The sequence below is a fragment of the Zootermopsis nevadensis genome, unplaced genomic scaffold (assembly GCF_977971745.1).
Source record: "Zootermopsis nevadensis isolate Lab colony 2312 unplaced genomic scaffold, Znev_1.0 Znev_ptg000013l, whole genome shotgun sequence".
Taxonomy (NCBI): Eukaryota; Metazoa; Arthropoda; class Insecta; order Blattodea; family Termopsidae; genus Zootermopsis; species Zootermopsis nevadensis.
Window position 1 is genome coordinate 12,087,073 of NW_028259145.1, and position 17,195 is coordinate 12,104,267.

A 17,195-nucleotide genomic window follows, 5' to 3' on the forward strand; every position below is an offset into this window, starting at 1 on the left:
AGAAAGAAAATTGCACCGGATAACTTTTTCATCTACTTATGGCCAGGAATTCTTGGCATAAAAGAAAAAGAATGCTGCCCATTCAGCCAACGAAACTGACAAAACGTCATACGTGTGCGTCAATTCAAAGTTTGCTCTTTCAGTTTTAAACTTATGTCGCTGAAATTCCTACACTTTCCTGTCTAAAATAATTTATTTGAATTTAGATCTGGTCATGTCCATGTTGCCCCAAAGTAAGTCTCATCTTGACCTGCCATTTCACATCAAGAGGAATTCTCGACAAACAAAGCCATTCACCTCGCATTTCGATATTAAGGTGGGATCAACACTAAGATCAGCAAACGCAGAAATGTAGTACGATGTTTCTAAATAATGTTGACTGCATGTGAAACGCGGCTATTAACTTATTTTTTTAAATAAATGCTGTGTTCAAATTTACACTTTGCGACAGGTAGAACTTCAGCCAGACAAATTTCTTCACACATCCACAATTTTTCGGCAATATTATTCTTCCACTTACATCACAGTTTCCGAAGGTGCCTCATCGTCTTGATGATGTACGCGTCAATTATCTCTGAAACGTTGGTAAACTTCTACCAGAGTATACGGCGCTACAACCCAGAAGACAGCCATATTTGTTTCTATTAGATTAATCAATGTGAATCGCCAAACAGAACTGAGACATGGGCCTAATTGTGTATTAAAGAGATTTTTGACGAGTTTCTGTTATTACAGCATCTATCGCGACCACCTGCGAAATTTAATTAATTTAGTTCAATGATCAAAGCACGTATCGTAACAAGAGCCACAAGTGCCATCTGTGGAGAGACGCTGGTATTTTATAGTAGCGTCGAGACGAAACCTATAGAAGCAATCGATGCAAAGGCGACAGCGTAGACTCTCCGTCCGCACCGCCACTGAGAAGCTCCGCTCAAGACGCAACAGCCCGGCACATTTAATATAATTACAGCAGAAACGACTAGACTGATTAACAATTTTATTATCACACTTCTGTCCCGAATTTTAAGGCGTTTTTTGAGGCGCGTTTCCGAAATATTTTTTGTAACATTCGAGGTATAAAAAATAGTCGGAGTGATTCTGTACACAATAACCAGTTTCCAACATGCTTGACTGTACAAGTGCGCCGTTAGTGCGATGTTTCATTCGTCGAAAAGAAGTTCGTAATGGGTAATTCCTTTAATATAACAAATATTTCCTCGTCGTTTTTTACATCTGACTTGCCGTACGGTAAACTAAGTCTCATCACCATCGGACAAAAATAAACTTTATACGTTCATGATATTTGGGGACGCTATTTATTATACTTTAATCTTAAATTTTGTCAGTTTCTACATGTCTCCAAAAAAGTACTTCTGATAATTTTTTATAAAGTATTTAATCCCCTGGTTCGTATGATTTCTTGTATCTGACAGCTCCCCACTGTCGAAATTTTCACATTTTCCAATTTTTCCTACTTACTACTTTTCTTAACTCAGTTTCTCAACGATATTACTCTTACAAACATTTCCCCCAAAATATTACTGCAGTGTCAAGAGAACGAATCTATGGAACAGAATAACCGTCACAGCGTTTTTGTGTCTCAAACTCTGAGTTTCACGACATGAATCGTGATCATAGACTTTTTCGAAGTAAAAATGTGAAATACAGGACTAATCCGTTCTAACAATCATTTATTCTGGTGCACCAAACACTTTCAGACTTCCAGAGAATGCCAATTCTGCGTTTTAACTTTATATCGTGTTTATCAAAGTAATATTACTACAACCTTCCGCCCACAATTCATTTCTTCTAACTTAATTTATGACATTATCACCTAGATACAACTTCAGTACAAAAATGGAAATTCCAGCTATGTACTACATCTTAACGCAGTACGATTATATGTAAAATTCTGGTGCCAAGAAATTATGGAAACGAATGTGTTATGTCTCCGTTTTACTGCTTAACTTGGTAGCCTATACACACATGTCTTTCGGCAACATGCAGAACTTCGTCTGCTATTGACATATTCCATGAAGGTTACCAACATTACGCGTTTATTATACCAGGTGCTACGTTTGTATTGTTTGAGACAGATCATTACTAAACGTTCTAAGGCTATTAATAATTGCAGTTAATTCCTTCTGAGTCATCTTCAACCTTGTGAAGAATGTATAGTGTAAACTTCAATGGCTTTTCTATTTTTTTCAGTTTGCCATAAAAATACGAAACGAAATATGTAAAACTAATTAAAATTTAAAATTTCGTAGCATTATTTCTGTTCATGTTTTAGTTTCTCAAAAAAGCTCAGATCCATGGTATTACTATCAAGAAACTTTTGAGGTAAAAATGTATACATGTAATTCGATTCATAATATATCTACCATATAAATATTTTAAACTATGGGCACTTACTGACATACCCATAAAAATCTATTTGGCCTTCATGTGAAACAACACACATTTATTTAGAAGAATTCTCTGCCAGGGGTGACCAACGAGCATCTTGGAAACCTCAGCCAGGATAGCAGGTCTCCGGCCCGACATTTAATATGGGATCTCCCTAATATGCAGCAAGGGTGCTAACCACTCAACAGCGACGTCCGAAAATTAATCATCATGTCCCATTCTACATTTTATTAAAACTTAATGATATGTATCTCAGCGTAAAAAGTAACGTATGCAGAGTCATTCAAAGCTTAAGTACAGCACTTAAGGACGTTTATCCGGAGATAATTTGGAGAAGAAAATATAAATAACGTTTTTTGACATTATCCATCGTCTAAGAGTGACGACAATTTAATTTTAATTGATTGTTTGACGGGGGCGCAACGCTGAACGTTCGTAGCCGTACAGACATCAACAGCGCAGTTATCAGACTCGGACGGTGGAATGAGTAAAAAGTCTAACAGTCCCCACCACGTGAACAGAAAGAAAGAAAGTAGTCTACTCTGAAGTGACGAATGAAAAACGCTACAAAGGGCAACATTTTCTTACCTTCTTCTTTCTTTCTTTGTGAGAAAATAAATAAACTGGTATGTTACGTCAAAACCAATTGTCATTTTTTTACATTTTACAAAAATCGACAACAACAATAATAAAAAGTTGTAAACTTAACGAAGTCGGAAATAAAACGGCAGGGAATCTGAAAAAAATATATTTACATTTTATTTCCTAAATATTCGTCCCAACGATCTAGATTACAGACTGCAACCGAAGCAACACATGCGTAGCACTGCTACATGTATATCACTATTGACCACTCCAGCTCGTTCAACCGATTGATCAGCTGCAGTATGATGCCGCCTATAAATAATGTCACAGGGGGATACTGGTAGAGTAGGTCACAGGTAGAGCTCACTTTGCTGTGATAAATCCCTAGTGGTTTACAAGCTTCATTCTTAAATCGTGGTCCACGGTTCGCTTTCATAAAGTTCACTGGCATGTCTAATACGGCACGAGGAACAAAATTAAACTTTTGACTTTGCCTATAAGAATTCAATGATCGTAAACTGAGAATTTAGTCAAAAAACTATATTAGTTACATTGCTACTTCGACAAAGTTTCCATCTTAAACGGGCTTAAAATCTTTTTCCCAAATTAAGCATTTGACAGAAATTGTAGTAAAGCTTCCAACTGACCAAACCTATTAACTGACTAATCATTTATCGTCAGTAATCCAAAGGTAATTCAGTAAATACATCGGTTAATAGAAACAAATTCTGCCAAGAAAGACGAGTACTACTCGCATCAGGCATAATCAGAAGAGTGGGCTCACGAGACTTCACAACCGAAAAGACCAAAATATAAACTGTCATGGTCGGGAAAAACTCATAGTTCACAAAGTAGAGATCATATGCTAAATTAATATCACTTATATTACCAAGCGCGTTTCCGCCCATCCAAGGCCATCACCAGACACTCGACGCTTACATATTTAGTTCAAAACTAACAATTAAACCTAATAAAATCCTCTATAAGCATCCAGTTAAGATTAAGCACTGTTAACAACATATTTAAACGTCCTTATCAAAGTAACCAGGTTCAAATGTTTATAATTCCTTAAAGCGTATGTTAAAATGATATTGTACACTGAATTACACTTTTTATTCGTGCTACATGTTTTGTGATCTTCATTCAGAATTTTGAAATTATACACGACTCCACCACATCCTGTCTATGCAAAGTATACAAATTTCTACTGGTGTTCATCCTGCCATGCTTAACCGATCCATACATATACCTTTAATCCACTACACATGTATTATGTTTGGTGTACTGATTTACCTACGTTTCTTGTGAGTTACAATCAACTTCACAGTCCACATTATTATCATCACTAATTTTGGTCCAGCGTGTGCTGGATTGGTGAGGTTGTGTTGTATGTTGCCTTCATGTAGCTGCAATATGTGTTAATATTTATAATAGTTAACAGTAATAATGTATTCTTAACCACACATGTAAGCGTTGGACTACTGACAGTGGCACTATAGGAACCGAAACGCGTTTGGTAACAGAAATTATAAAAAAAAACAGTGAAAACCAGTGGTGTAATGTAAAAAAATACTGCCGTTTAATTCACATATGTCGCTTTTGCGAAGCATACGTTTGAGATGATTCACACACACACACACACACACACACACACAGAGGCCTAATGTGGGGATATTATAAAATTTATAAACACGTGTTGAAGTTTTAGATACTCTCAATATAATCCAATGCTACACTTGAGTTTAAAGTATTTTAAAATTAAAATTAAAAATGGACCTCTCTGATCTGTCTGGAAAAATAATGCAACGAGTAACTACTTCAGGTCTGAAACAACCGTTTCTTCATCAGAAGGACTTAGTACCGATTATTTCCCTTATTTCAATGGCCCAGCGATCTATTCCGTGTTCAGGTGGACCACCGTGATTATATGACGTCAGAACACGATAAGAACGATAGTGATAAAGTAATGTGTAGGTACTGAAAAACAATAAGCTGTTTTTAAGACAATCACACGGAAATAGCACGAAAAGAAGTACATCAACTACTACGAAAACACGTCCTGTTTTAAATCATGACCCGACATCTTCCAATTAATATTTTTCGGTCATAGCGATGGGAAGGACCATGCACTAGCCTTACTGCATGAAATGTTTTGTATGTAAATTGCAGTCTTTTTTTGCTTTACGGACTAGACCATCTGGCCTCTTCAAATTTAAATTTAACTTCTGAAATACGAATCCTTTGCAGATATTTGGTAAATTCCTGTGATAGCATGGGGTCGACCTACCGTAGGGCCTTCACCCACAGCGCAACATATAATCTCACGCCTCGTGAGGGATTCGAACCCACGATCCCGGTGTTTGACCTGCCCTGCACAGACCGCCAGTCAGTGCGATAGATGATTTGTCTTATTTTAAACACAAATAATAAATGTTTCAAGTAGCGCCCGCTGTCGCAGGACTGAACAGCGTGTAATTGGAAGATACTGGCAGACGCAAATCTGACTCTTAACTCTGCCAAATCGATATATTTACTCAAGCTATTCCAACATAAATGTGAAGAGATAACGTTAATCAGTACTTCGACGCTCTGCAGGTATAATTCACGACATACATCAAACTGAATCAGTGATTATCTAACAGCGACACGTGTGATAATTACATATCTACGGTGCAAATTAGGCAAATGGATGATGTTACAGACAGCTAAAATTTATACAGGTCTACGAAAAAAAACACTAATTCAGCAGGTTTTAGTTACTTTCCCAACATGTAATGCATGTGACTCATATTCAGGAGATAGCCTATTCAGTTCTTAACCCTTTTTTATAATTAATATACACATAGTTAAATGACAATGCCACTTGAAGACGGTCTAGGCTGCTGACCGATTCATGTTGTGGAAAACGAAATGAGAAAAAAATATTAAAATAAATTTTGAAAACGGATTTAATTTGATTGTTTATAATAGTCTACACTATCTAACAGGGTTCCCAAAATTAATAACTTTACTTATGTTGATGCAGTAGCAAAGACAAGATTCATTACAATCCTTTAATCAGAATTTAATTAAACATATCTAAGTTTAGCATTATTCCCACCCCTCAATAGCGTTTTGATTGTATATTTTCCAAAATTGCAAAACAAAAATGGCGCGTAAACAGATAACATAGTTAAACGGCGATCGAATCTTGTAGTTAATTAACTCTGTGCCATCCTGTCTGGGATGAATGTTTCTGCCTGAGCAATGAGCGATATAATTACAGCCCAGTTTATCTGAAGCCGGTGTAGTGACGGATTAAACTGCGTGTTTGCACTGTTCAAAGCAAACTTCGATGGGCTGAACTCATCGCAATGAAAACTAATCCTACTATACAGGGTAAATCGAAAAGCTACAATTATGACACATTCAAACATCCCTAGTGGTTTGTTAATCTTAGAAGCAACCTGCAGCCACAAGCAGATCGGTTTGCTTCCTCAGATTCAACGTTTAAGTCTGAATCACTAATTAATTTGAAAAATTAGCTTAATAAATTTTTCAAAATAATTTAGGAACAACAAGAGAATAAAATATTATTATTTTAGTAACATCACCAATACAAGAATATATTTCTTGTTCTTCCGTTCCGTGCTTACGTTATATAACGGCGGCGTATTTGTGACCTGCAAAAGCTACGAAGTGACAAATCAAACGTACATGCATGCGTATAAATTGTTAATTCAGTCATATGTGAAACAGCGGTATTAAGCCACATTTAAAAGAATCCACATACACTATGTACCCAATGAAATTGCAACAGCTGACCTATTTTCAGCTTTTGATTATCTCTGACAGCAACAAATCATTCCTCATGAACTGGATGCCCATTCTTGACAAAGTTAACTGTCCCGAAAACGATATTAAGATTAGGGATGACAAATCGGGGATACATAATAGAAAATGTAAGATGTCACATATTTTCGCTGTTAAAACCTGAATTTAATATGTAAGAACAGTTCAGAAGGATTTTAGTTTTTAGCGGTGGTGAGTAAGAAGATGGCTGTATACTGGGTTGTAGCGAGTTATGAAGTCTGGTAGAATTTTACCAACGTTTCAGACGTTCTTACTAATTGCTCTAATGATGGAGGCAGCAAGGACCTCTGAAAAGTTGGCAAACTTCTACCAGACTACACGGCGCTAAAACCGAGAAGACAGCCATCTTAAGAATGGTTCAGTATTTATTTATTGCCACTAACTTTCGTTATGTCAGTCAGGGGTTGTAGTAAAACGATCACGGTACAACCCAAAATATCATACTTTCGTGAAAACTAAAATACTACACGAGTCTAAATATTTGCCGTTGTGTTTCGGGGTGCAGCTAATATAAGCTACCGTTAAACCAGCTGACTAACTCCATACAGCAGGCTCCTTTTGAAAAGCTAGTAATATGCTCAGGTTGTCAAATTCTTCGCCTTCTATGTAACCAGAAGTTTCATTACTGTGTTCACAAGAGCCCTGGCGTTCTTCAACCTATCTCAGCAAGATTAATTTTAATATTAACCTCTCATCTATGCTTAGGTCTTGCAAGTGGTCTTTTAGTTCCAGGCTTTATAAACAAAATTTTTAAAAATATATCACCTCACTATGCGTTCTACATTCCCCGCTCACAGATCATATATTGCCTTATTTTAGAAATGTGTTAACTCCGGCTGACACCGGTTTTTAGTCATACACTACCACCTGCAACTCTGTACTGGACCCGAATTTCCGAACCAACTTTATCTAGTGACAGCAACCAGAAATGATCATAAGTGCATTTCCGTGTATGCACGCTCGACGGTATATGAGGGCATATGACACACTTCACTAGACAGTGACGAAAATTAGACACCTTCGTGACATATAAAGAAGGAGAACTGGACGGACTCGTCTGAGGCCTTAGTACGCGACTATCTTAAACAATTAATATTCAGTCTACAACCCGTGTTAACTCCAAAACAATTTAATTTTTTTTAAATAAATGTCATGACCTAAAAATATAGCATATTTAACTAACTATATTGAGAAGATCACTTCTCGAGAAGCTAACATCACGCTCAGATAATCGAGAAATTCGCCTCGTTTTATGGAGCCCAAAGGTTCATCACAGTGTTCACAACAGCCAGACGCCGGTCCCTATTCTGAGCAATATAAATCCAACTCATAATTCCAAATGCTATTTCCACCAGAAGAATTCTAATATTATCCTCCCATCTACGCTTAGGTCTTCCGATTGGCTTCAAATCTTCAGACTTTCTAATCATAATTTAACAACATTAATTTTAACCTTCAAATTTACCCATAAATATGAGAATGGACATAAATTAAAAATGTTGAAACATTAGTTTCATTTAATGTAGTTTAAGTTTATGCATTCCAATGGCTTTGAGGCCAAAGATCGTCTAAATAATATTTAATAATCCAGCCTCTATGGCAAAGAAAAACACAACACTGCCCATTACAAAGATTAAATGGTTAATGTTGCTTACGAAAATAACTGTTGTTCACTCTGAGAATCATACTAAACCCACAAATACACTCTGTGTGCAAAATGCAGTTCCTGATTATTACTATGCAGGTGGTTAAAGTTACAAATGACCTTTCAAGAGCTAAGATTTATAATTATGCTGAATGATGTATATATTACATTGTGTTATTGGGTCTTCGGATTAAAGTGATGACAAAGCGTGTTTTGTTTAAAATTCAACTCTGACAACAACAGCATCAGTAAGCTTCGGTGACATTACTATAATAATACGAACGAATTGCTTTTAGCTTTAATTTGTTAATAAGAACCTACAGAACACATTTCCGCAAATGCTGAAAATGTCCACCATCCACTCAATGACAAGCATCCACCCGAAATGTTATCATCAGTAATGCTTAATTAGCCACTTCATTGTAAGGATACACGTTGCTAAATTCTTCACAGACAACTCATACAATTTTACTGTGAAGCAATGATGGAGGATGATCACACCTTCTGCTCGTGAATACACCATGTTTGCACCTGGACAGATTTTGTGCAACCGTAGTGTGCAGCGGCCTAGGAATTTGAGGGACAAGGACTCGAGTGTCACGAAGGAGGTTTGGAGATTGGGGTTTGGCCTGTCTCTTGGCTTTATTTTCGTAACGTATTGTATGGTTTTTGTTGGGTAGCGTTTTAAATCGTACATCCTGTATATATGTGAAGTTTTACATTCTTCTATACCTGGTGTTCTATTCAGGACGTTAACAAGAACGTTGCTATTCGTTTATTATATCCGAAACATGACGCTCCAATACAACCTAATGAGTGCTGCTAGAGTTGCTCTCGTTACAAAAGATTACAATAGCCGCGTTTGTTTTTAAGGCAAATTTTCAAATGTGCTCCGCGTTGGTGGCTGTAACTGACATGACCTTCATACAGATTTAACTGATATATATAAATAGGTTTAAGTATGAGAAAAAAAGGGACACAGACATAAAGTAAAATTACAAACCTCCGTAAATTTAGGGAATACGAAAAGACAGACTAAAGATAACAATACAGTTTCAAAAAGTACTCGAAATATTACAGTCCATTAATTCTTGCACAATATACAAACATTAAACGTAAACATAACTTCCTCTTCAGTTTTAGTTATCAGAAAATGCCGGATGCATGCGTTCTAGATACCACATCTCAGTCAAAATATAGAGTAATTTCCGCACATTTTTAATTTCCAACAATCCCACACCGCTAGTTCAAGTCAGATTACGTTGCATGAAAGTCTAATGTACCATTATATTTACTTAAGATATTTTTCCTCTCAGAAGATCCTACATTAATCACACAAACTCTTCATAAATATTACTTATATCCCATAATCGATTGACTTACAACACGTCATTTGTATCCAATTTTGCTTCACAGACCATGCATACAGTAAACATTATCATGACTAAAGTATTGAAATTCTAAAATTACGGAAGCAACACAATTAAGTGCAAAAGCACTAGAAGTAGCAGAAACGAATACAGAAAATTTCTTTGAATAGTGAGTCCTGAAATTATTAAGGTACAGCTAGCCATTATCTGGTTTATATAACAAATGCATATGTACGAGTAGATAATATTATTTACCATTTTCGTATGACACGCAGGAATATGTGACGTAATGCAGAATACGAAGGTAAATTTAACCTTCACCAGCTTAATTAATAGCGCAGTTTTCCGCATTCGAAGCCTGTCGCAGCTTCCCAGCTGCTCGAAATAAAGTATATAGTGATCTGTGCAGTACACGGAGTGCTATAGCGGGTGGCTAATATGGAATTTGCCGACTTTATGAAAGTTTCATATTAAGACCGGATACGCTTCGCGATACTCATATTTCTATTACGAAATTGAAATTGTACCAGCATATCTAATTTACATTTTCCAAATAGGCCATACAACAAACGGATATATGTTATATTTCTGAGCCTATGAATAAAATATTCCGTAAGATATATTACGAACTAATAACATCGCAAGAAAGGCGAATATACGTTATATATAAGTTGATGTAATCAAATTAAAAATCTAATTTGCTGTCTTTGTACTGTACTATCCGTTAAGTATCAGTAGCTTATGTGTAGTATCAGACAAAACCTTTGAGCATTTTACACGAAATCATCTTTTGGCAGTCCGCGAGCAGTTATTCCGCACAGCTAAATTCGACCAGACTCCGTTTCAAGCTCACGAGATAGAAAAATTGTTACAACGTTTCTTTCGACAAGTTGATGAGTTCTATTGTGGCATTTTTATTGCCCCAAAAAACTTTTTATCTGTCCATGTGTGTAGTAGGATATGCAGACTTACTAACGGCTACATTGTAAGTCACATACATACAGAGTGTCTCAAAATATGTATAAATAGCAGCAACTGCCTATCCTGATTACGTAATGGTTTAGTTTAGTAAAATGTCTTTATTTTACTCATTGAATGTGTGTTCATCTTTATGGGACATTCTGTATGTACATACATACGAACTTGTGCAGAGCAGCTAGTGGAACAGGGAAGTTTGTCGTATATTCTGCCATGATAAGGACGTGTAGGGGAGAGGCTTCGGCACTGTTACAATTTTCTAACTCAGATTAGTAGCGATTAATACTGATCGAAGCAGAAATCGAAACTTTCGGTTCCACGTAACGCCAAGAATAATTAAGAAGGTGCAAAACTTTGGCATAATGGAGGCAGTGAATGCAAAAATTATAAAAATCACGTTGAACTAAGTCTGTTTAAAAATCTTCGATCTCTGCACTGTTTATAAATGTCATATATGACGTCAGATGACTAATCGCAGGCCCATTCGTGTTTCATAACTAAGTCATTAAATCGATTCAGGGGAACTTTGGAGGGAAATATTTATGTACTACGTCTGTGCTAATTAAAGAACTTGGATGAGTTTCTTTTTCCTGTAATGCAGAAGAAAGGCTATCCCGTTAATTTCATTTCGGTCGTATCGCAAACTACAATATTTACTTTGCATGAAGCTAAAATAAAATTTGTCAGAAATGGCCTACCTTTAAAATAATGTTACCAAGCAGAAGCACATATATCTGAAATCTATAACAAATGCTTTGAACATTTTTGCATGTGATAAAAATTTAACAAAATACAGTGGTTAGCTCATTTGTACCGCTATAAAATGTTAAATTGTCGTGGCCGATTATCTTTATCGGCCATAAAATTTGTGGTTCTCTTCTATTGAAATTAACCGGAGTAAAGTGCCAGTTAAGTTTGTCGAAATAGATCTCGTCCACTATAAATGGGTATGAATACTAACGAGGGACGCGAAACTGCAAAGAAAATTTGCTTAGGCAAAGCAGATTGTGCCTTTCCATTCGATAGCAAAAGTTTACTTTGCAGCTGAACGACAGTGTATGATAAGAAGCAAATGATTGATCACAGCTTGGATTCACATTTTATTCATGCTGAAACATTTTGTTTCAACTTTCAGTGTAGTCTAACGTACTGTGGATATGACTAAGCCAGTGTTAATATTATTCGAGATTAGGGTAAGTGACGTAGAAGATGGCTGAATGAAACAAATTATGGATAGCAATTCCATTACACGTACCGCATTCGATGTTTTGAAGTCTAACACACACACACACAATTAAAATAATATTAACTTGATTTTATAACATCTTTTATGAGTACTTTTGACTCGTATATCAACAGAAGCTGTGCTCGCAAAAGTGGCTGAGACTCAGAAGTGACCAGTGACATTAAAATGAAATTTAGTTCCAACGCTACGTGAGAAACACTTGTTACCAAACTTTGTCAAATTGAAATCGTAGCATGCAAGTAATATAATACAGAAAGACATACAGTACAATTATGTACTCATACGAGAACATAAAATCAAGTATATTTCTATGTCTATAAGTGGTATACGATAAAATTAACCCATTTTCACATGTTAACAGCTGTTATGGTGGCATAGCTACTTTGGTAGCTACAGAACCTAATAACACGAGGAGAAACATTTCATTTAGGTGGATATAAATGTAAACATATATGGGGATATTGTGATATTTTACGTATTTGTTTTTAAAAGTTTTAAAACCCATTCACTTGAAGCAGTACACACAGAATGTCAATGGAATAAAACCTTCGATCCTTATTTTCATGCATATGCAACGTACCGTTTTGGAAGTGTGTACAAAGATGGACCCTCTTTGCTGCCGGATAAGACGGGACAAGCGTTCCGTTCTCTGCGAGCAGGTGAGTTTCGGTGGAGGCCCTGAATCCTCCTCATCCCCATCATATTCCACATCTTCGGAGGATGACGACAGCTCAACTTCTCTGGAATCAATTCTCGGTAGTTCTGGGTGTTGTTTATGATCTTGTAACGGGCTTGGCGGAGCGCTGCCTCTGGGAGTCACCGTCGAGAGAGGAACAGTTTTGGCAATAATTGTCTCCGTACAACTTCTTACGCTCCACGAACTCCCTCCGTAACGTTTCATGTTCATCAGATCACCGATACTTCCGCAAGCTCCGATGTCAGGAGTATTGCTCCTCCTAGACGTTCCTGGACTATGAGGCACTGAATCGTACCCGTCTCCACCGACACGAAGATGGTAACCACTGGCAGTATTGCTGCCACCAGTGTACCGAACAAGATCAGGAAGAAGTCCGACTGAAGACGTAAATTTATCAATATCCGACATGCTTGACCGACGTCTCATCTTCATCCTGGAGCTGGCGGGATTGGAAATAGTACAAAATGAATCTTCCAATTTCCCGTCATCAAGACAATCTCTTTGGAGGATCTTCGTGTCTTTGCTGCTTGATACATCGGAATTAGGATCTGAATGGTTAACAACTGTGGACGATTTGAAAGCAAATAATCCCGCTTTGAGTGGGAACAATAAAGCCCACTCGGTGGTTTTTGAGTCCTCTTCCATGACAACCACTTAAGATTCTTGAAATTTTACTGTCCAAGAAGGCACAAAGTATCCACCCCCATGTTCACAGCACAATAACAACCACAACTGCCTGCGTATCACTCAGAACCATACTTCAATGGCTGCTAAGCGAAAACACTATACAGAAATACTGAACACCGTATGGCACTCTTATGTCGTGTAAATCGCATGCGTCTAGATGTTAAAAAAAACTGCCTGTTATCATTGGCCTAGACCTGTTTCAGTGGTTATTCAACTTCCTTCCACGCCTTTGGGTTTTCTATCATCCCTCCTCTACTACTATCGTTTTGTTTGGCGCTGTCAGTTCCTCTTTGTTATCGTCTATTACTCTTTCCTCTCACGAGGGGACTTTAACATATTGCCACGTACAATACGTTCAGTTCTTGTATCTCTACCATCGCAATACGTTACTAATGTACGTACCTGAAAAGCAAATACAATACTTTCACCTTCACTCGGTAGTGAAAAGGAGAGATATTAAGTGTTACCGAAGAAACTATATGAATGTTCCATCAGACTTAAATTAATTTGCCTCAGCAAGATCTGGAAACAATTCTGTAAGCCAGAATTAAAATCTTATAACATTAAGTGATCATAATTCAACAAGCATTAAAATTACGTTCGAAAATAGATTTCTGCCCTCATTCTGTCTCTCGAAGGCAGGAACGTGTTTGTGTAAGTTATAATGTTTATATAATTTTAAGGAACCTCGGAGTGTGTTCCAGTGATCATAACAACACCTTACTTTGAAGGCTACAAATCTGTGACTGAATACAGGAAGCTGCCTACCTTCTATCTCAGTTTTTAACTCAGGAATATTTATATATTTACGACAAGAATATCTTAATGTAAAAATGTTGTTCCTAAACAAATTCATTCCGTTTCTTTAAACAATTTTTTTAATGTAACAGTGGGAATACTGGCAAAATAACCATAATCAGGTGTGTATTAAACCCATGATACAGAAGGAAAAGACTGTCGTACACGTCATTTTTAAATTACTTAACTTCCGTGTTCTAGAGAAGCAGTCTCACATGCAAAGAACAAATGCGACCCACTGCGAGTTCATTATAACGAAGCCATGCACATTAAAATGGGTCTGATACACACAGTACCAACTGAAGGAACGGTTTGGACTTCAAACTAAAATTAATGAATGTCTAAACATTTATTTTCATGAAATGTGATCCACAAAATTTCACACGGTACTTAAAAGTAGTTGAAGTAAAATATTTAATTAACGCCTATTCTGATTTTCAATCTAACACGAAATGAAAACTGTAACACTGGTGTACTTTTGCCTAAGAATATGTAGTTATACGTCCAATGATAACTGATTTATCAGTAAATCACTAGAGAAGGTTAATAAACGTTATTAAATGCGAGCTGCGTGGAATTACAGCCATCATAATTCAGACACCAATTTAATGTTTAGTACTTCCTAACCTATGCTAGTCAAACAATGGAACAAATATTCTCTCAACATTTATAATCGCTCTATGTAACAACACGTAACTGCACAATTAACAAACACTGCGAGATATAATACGGTATCGCACTGACATCAGAGACGTTTATTTTCCCACAGCTATGTTCGATATGAGTTTCCATCAACAACACTTCAAAACACTTCAAACCATCTTTCCACGAGAATTGCGGTGTGCGACGACACTTCCGTCGTTTACCATACAAAGACAAACATAAAGAATAAGTAACAGAAGCGAATAAAGCAAGAGACAGACAAAATACAAAAACGCTTAGAAAACATTCGTAACTGACACCCACCGTCTGCCTACAAGTAACAGTAATGATTGACTTATTGGCCTTCTTTTATAAACTCGCGTCGTTGACGTGCACAAGCACTTCGCGTCCTTCCCCCCACCCCCTCTGCATGGCCTTCCACGCCATTTGTACGACTCTCTCCCCTCCAGAGCGGTGCATAAACGCCATTAAACCGTGACATACGCAATTAAAATTGAAAAGAAACTTATTAAATTGTATTCCATAAATACGCAGAAACCTCTAATCTGTCTTCTTGTTCTCGTCAGTTAGGTCAGTAATTGATCTAATAGTATTTCTAGAAAAACATTAACACGTTGGATAAGATTTGAGGTTCTCACAGCGGCGATTATGAAGATGTGATCTTTAAAATGGAGGAGTATCATGTTTTCTTTGATGTAGAGACTGAAGGTTTAAGTATTGTTAAACTGGAAAACGTGTGCGTTTGTGTGTGTGTTTTGTGCCCGATATGAAATCCATAAACTCCTCACTTTCTTGAATTGAGTAAAAATCCGTCAGTGTTTCCGGGCGTACTCGACTGATGGATGGATGTTTAACGCTGTTTCAAATGTGAAGGTAATATAGCATCAAATGAGGTGGTAAGATATAAGGAAAAATTATAGCATATTTCGAGACACCATTCCTGATTTCGTTTGAAAAGACGGAGGAAAACTTTGGAAATCCCCGAAAAACCACAGTTAGGGTATTAATAATTCTATAAATAGTAGAACTAAATACTTCCCGAACACAGATTGAATTTACTTGTCACACGCAAAACTATTCTGTAATATGGTAAACCGTATTCTGAGTTACTTTGAAGGAACCTCGCTGACATATCAAGCGGAGTACAGAATGCATTATGCCTTTAATGTACACACGATCTCGGCAAGACATTCTTAACATACATGAACACTCACGTACTTTTGTCTACCTACAATCAAACAATGATCAATTACTAAAGGATATCCCATGGCATGGAAGCCATAGACAGAAACGTAACATTTTTATACAATTATAATCCGTAATATTTGTCGAAAGTTTTACTTTATCGTGTATAACATCCATGTACAAGTTAATTCATGCCTTTAGTCACAATGGGGAAAAAGAGTATTTATAACAAAATTACACATTATATTATTCCAGACACTATATACATATAGTATTTCTAGATATATTTGGGTGGTCACTGGAGTAATGGTGTCAAACATAACAGAATGACATCTAACATAAAAGTTATATGCACTAATTTAATCTGCTATGTTTTTCCTCCAAACCTGAACAAAAATTCCCATGCATAACACATTCAAATTTTACCACTAATTAAATTAAATTAATTTATTTAAGTGTTTGCCAACAGCAAGAAGCCAATAACAGGCAAACACTGATAATACACACAATAATAATAAAATAATAATGAAAAATATTACACAAACAGATTAACTAAACCTATATATGTACAATATTAAATATAACAGCCAAATACAGGAAATCCCGAAATAGAAACAATATTATACACAAAGAAAAATAAATGAAAAAATATAAATAAAAATAAATAATCCACCTAGGGAACACTAATATAAATGTAAAACGTTAAAGAAATATCAAAAAAAAAAAGATAACCAAGCTAGATCATCCATTAAAACAACCTATCTAGATCATTTCCCTCAAGGGAGACAATGTTTATGCTCAATATGTAAAATTGAATTGAATTGAATTATTCGAACACTGTTATCTACGAGTTACACAACCATGATACAACTCTAACGTCATTTTCCTTCATAAAATACGTATTAACGCTAAAATACAATCAGTATTTAGTTTCATTACTCCCGAGAACGTATTAAGCGAATTTTGTGTTCGCGGCTGCATTACCGACCCATCTCAAAATGTAAGAATGAACTAGTTTTATACATAGAGTGGTGCGTTTCCAGTCTTCACAAAACGTTCTTTAGAGTAGGACAATGCCTA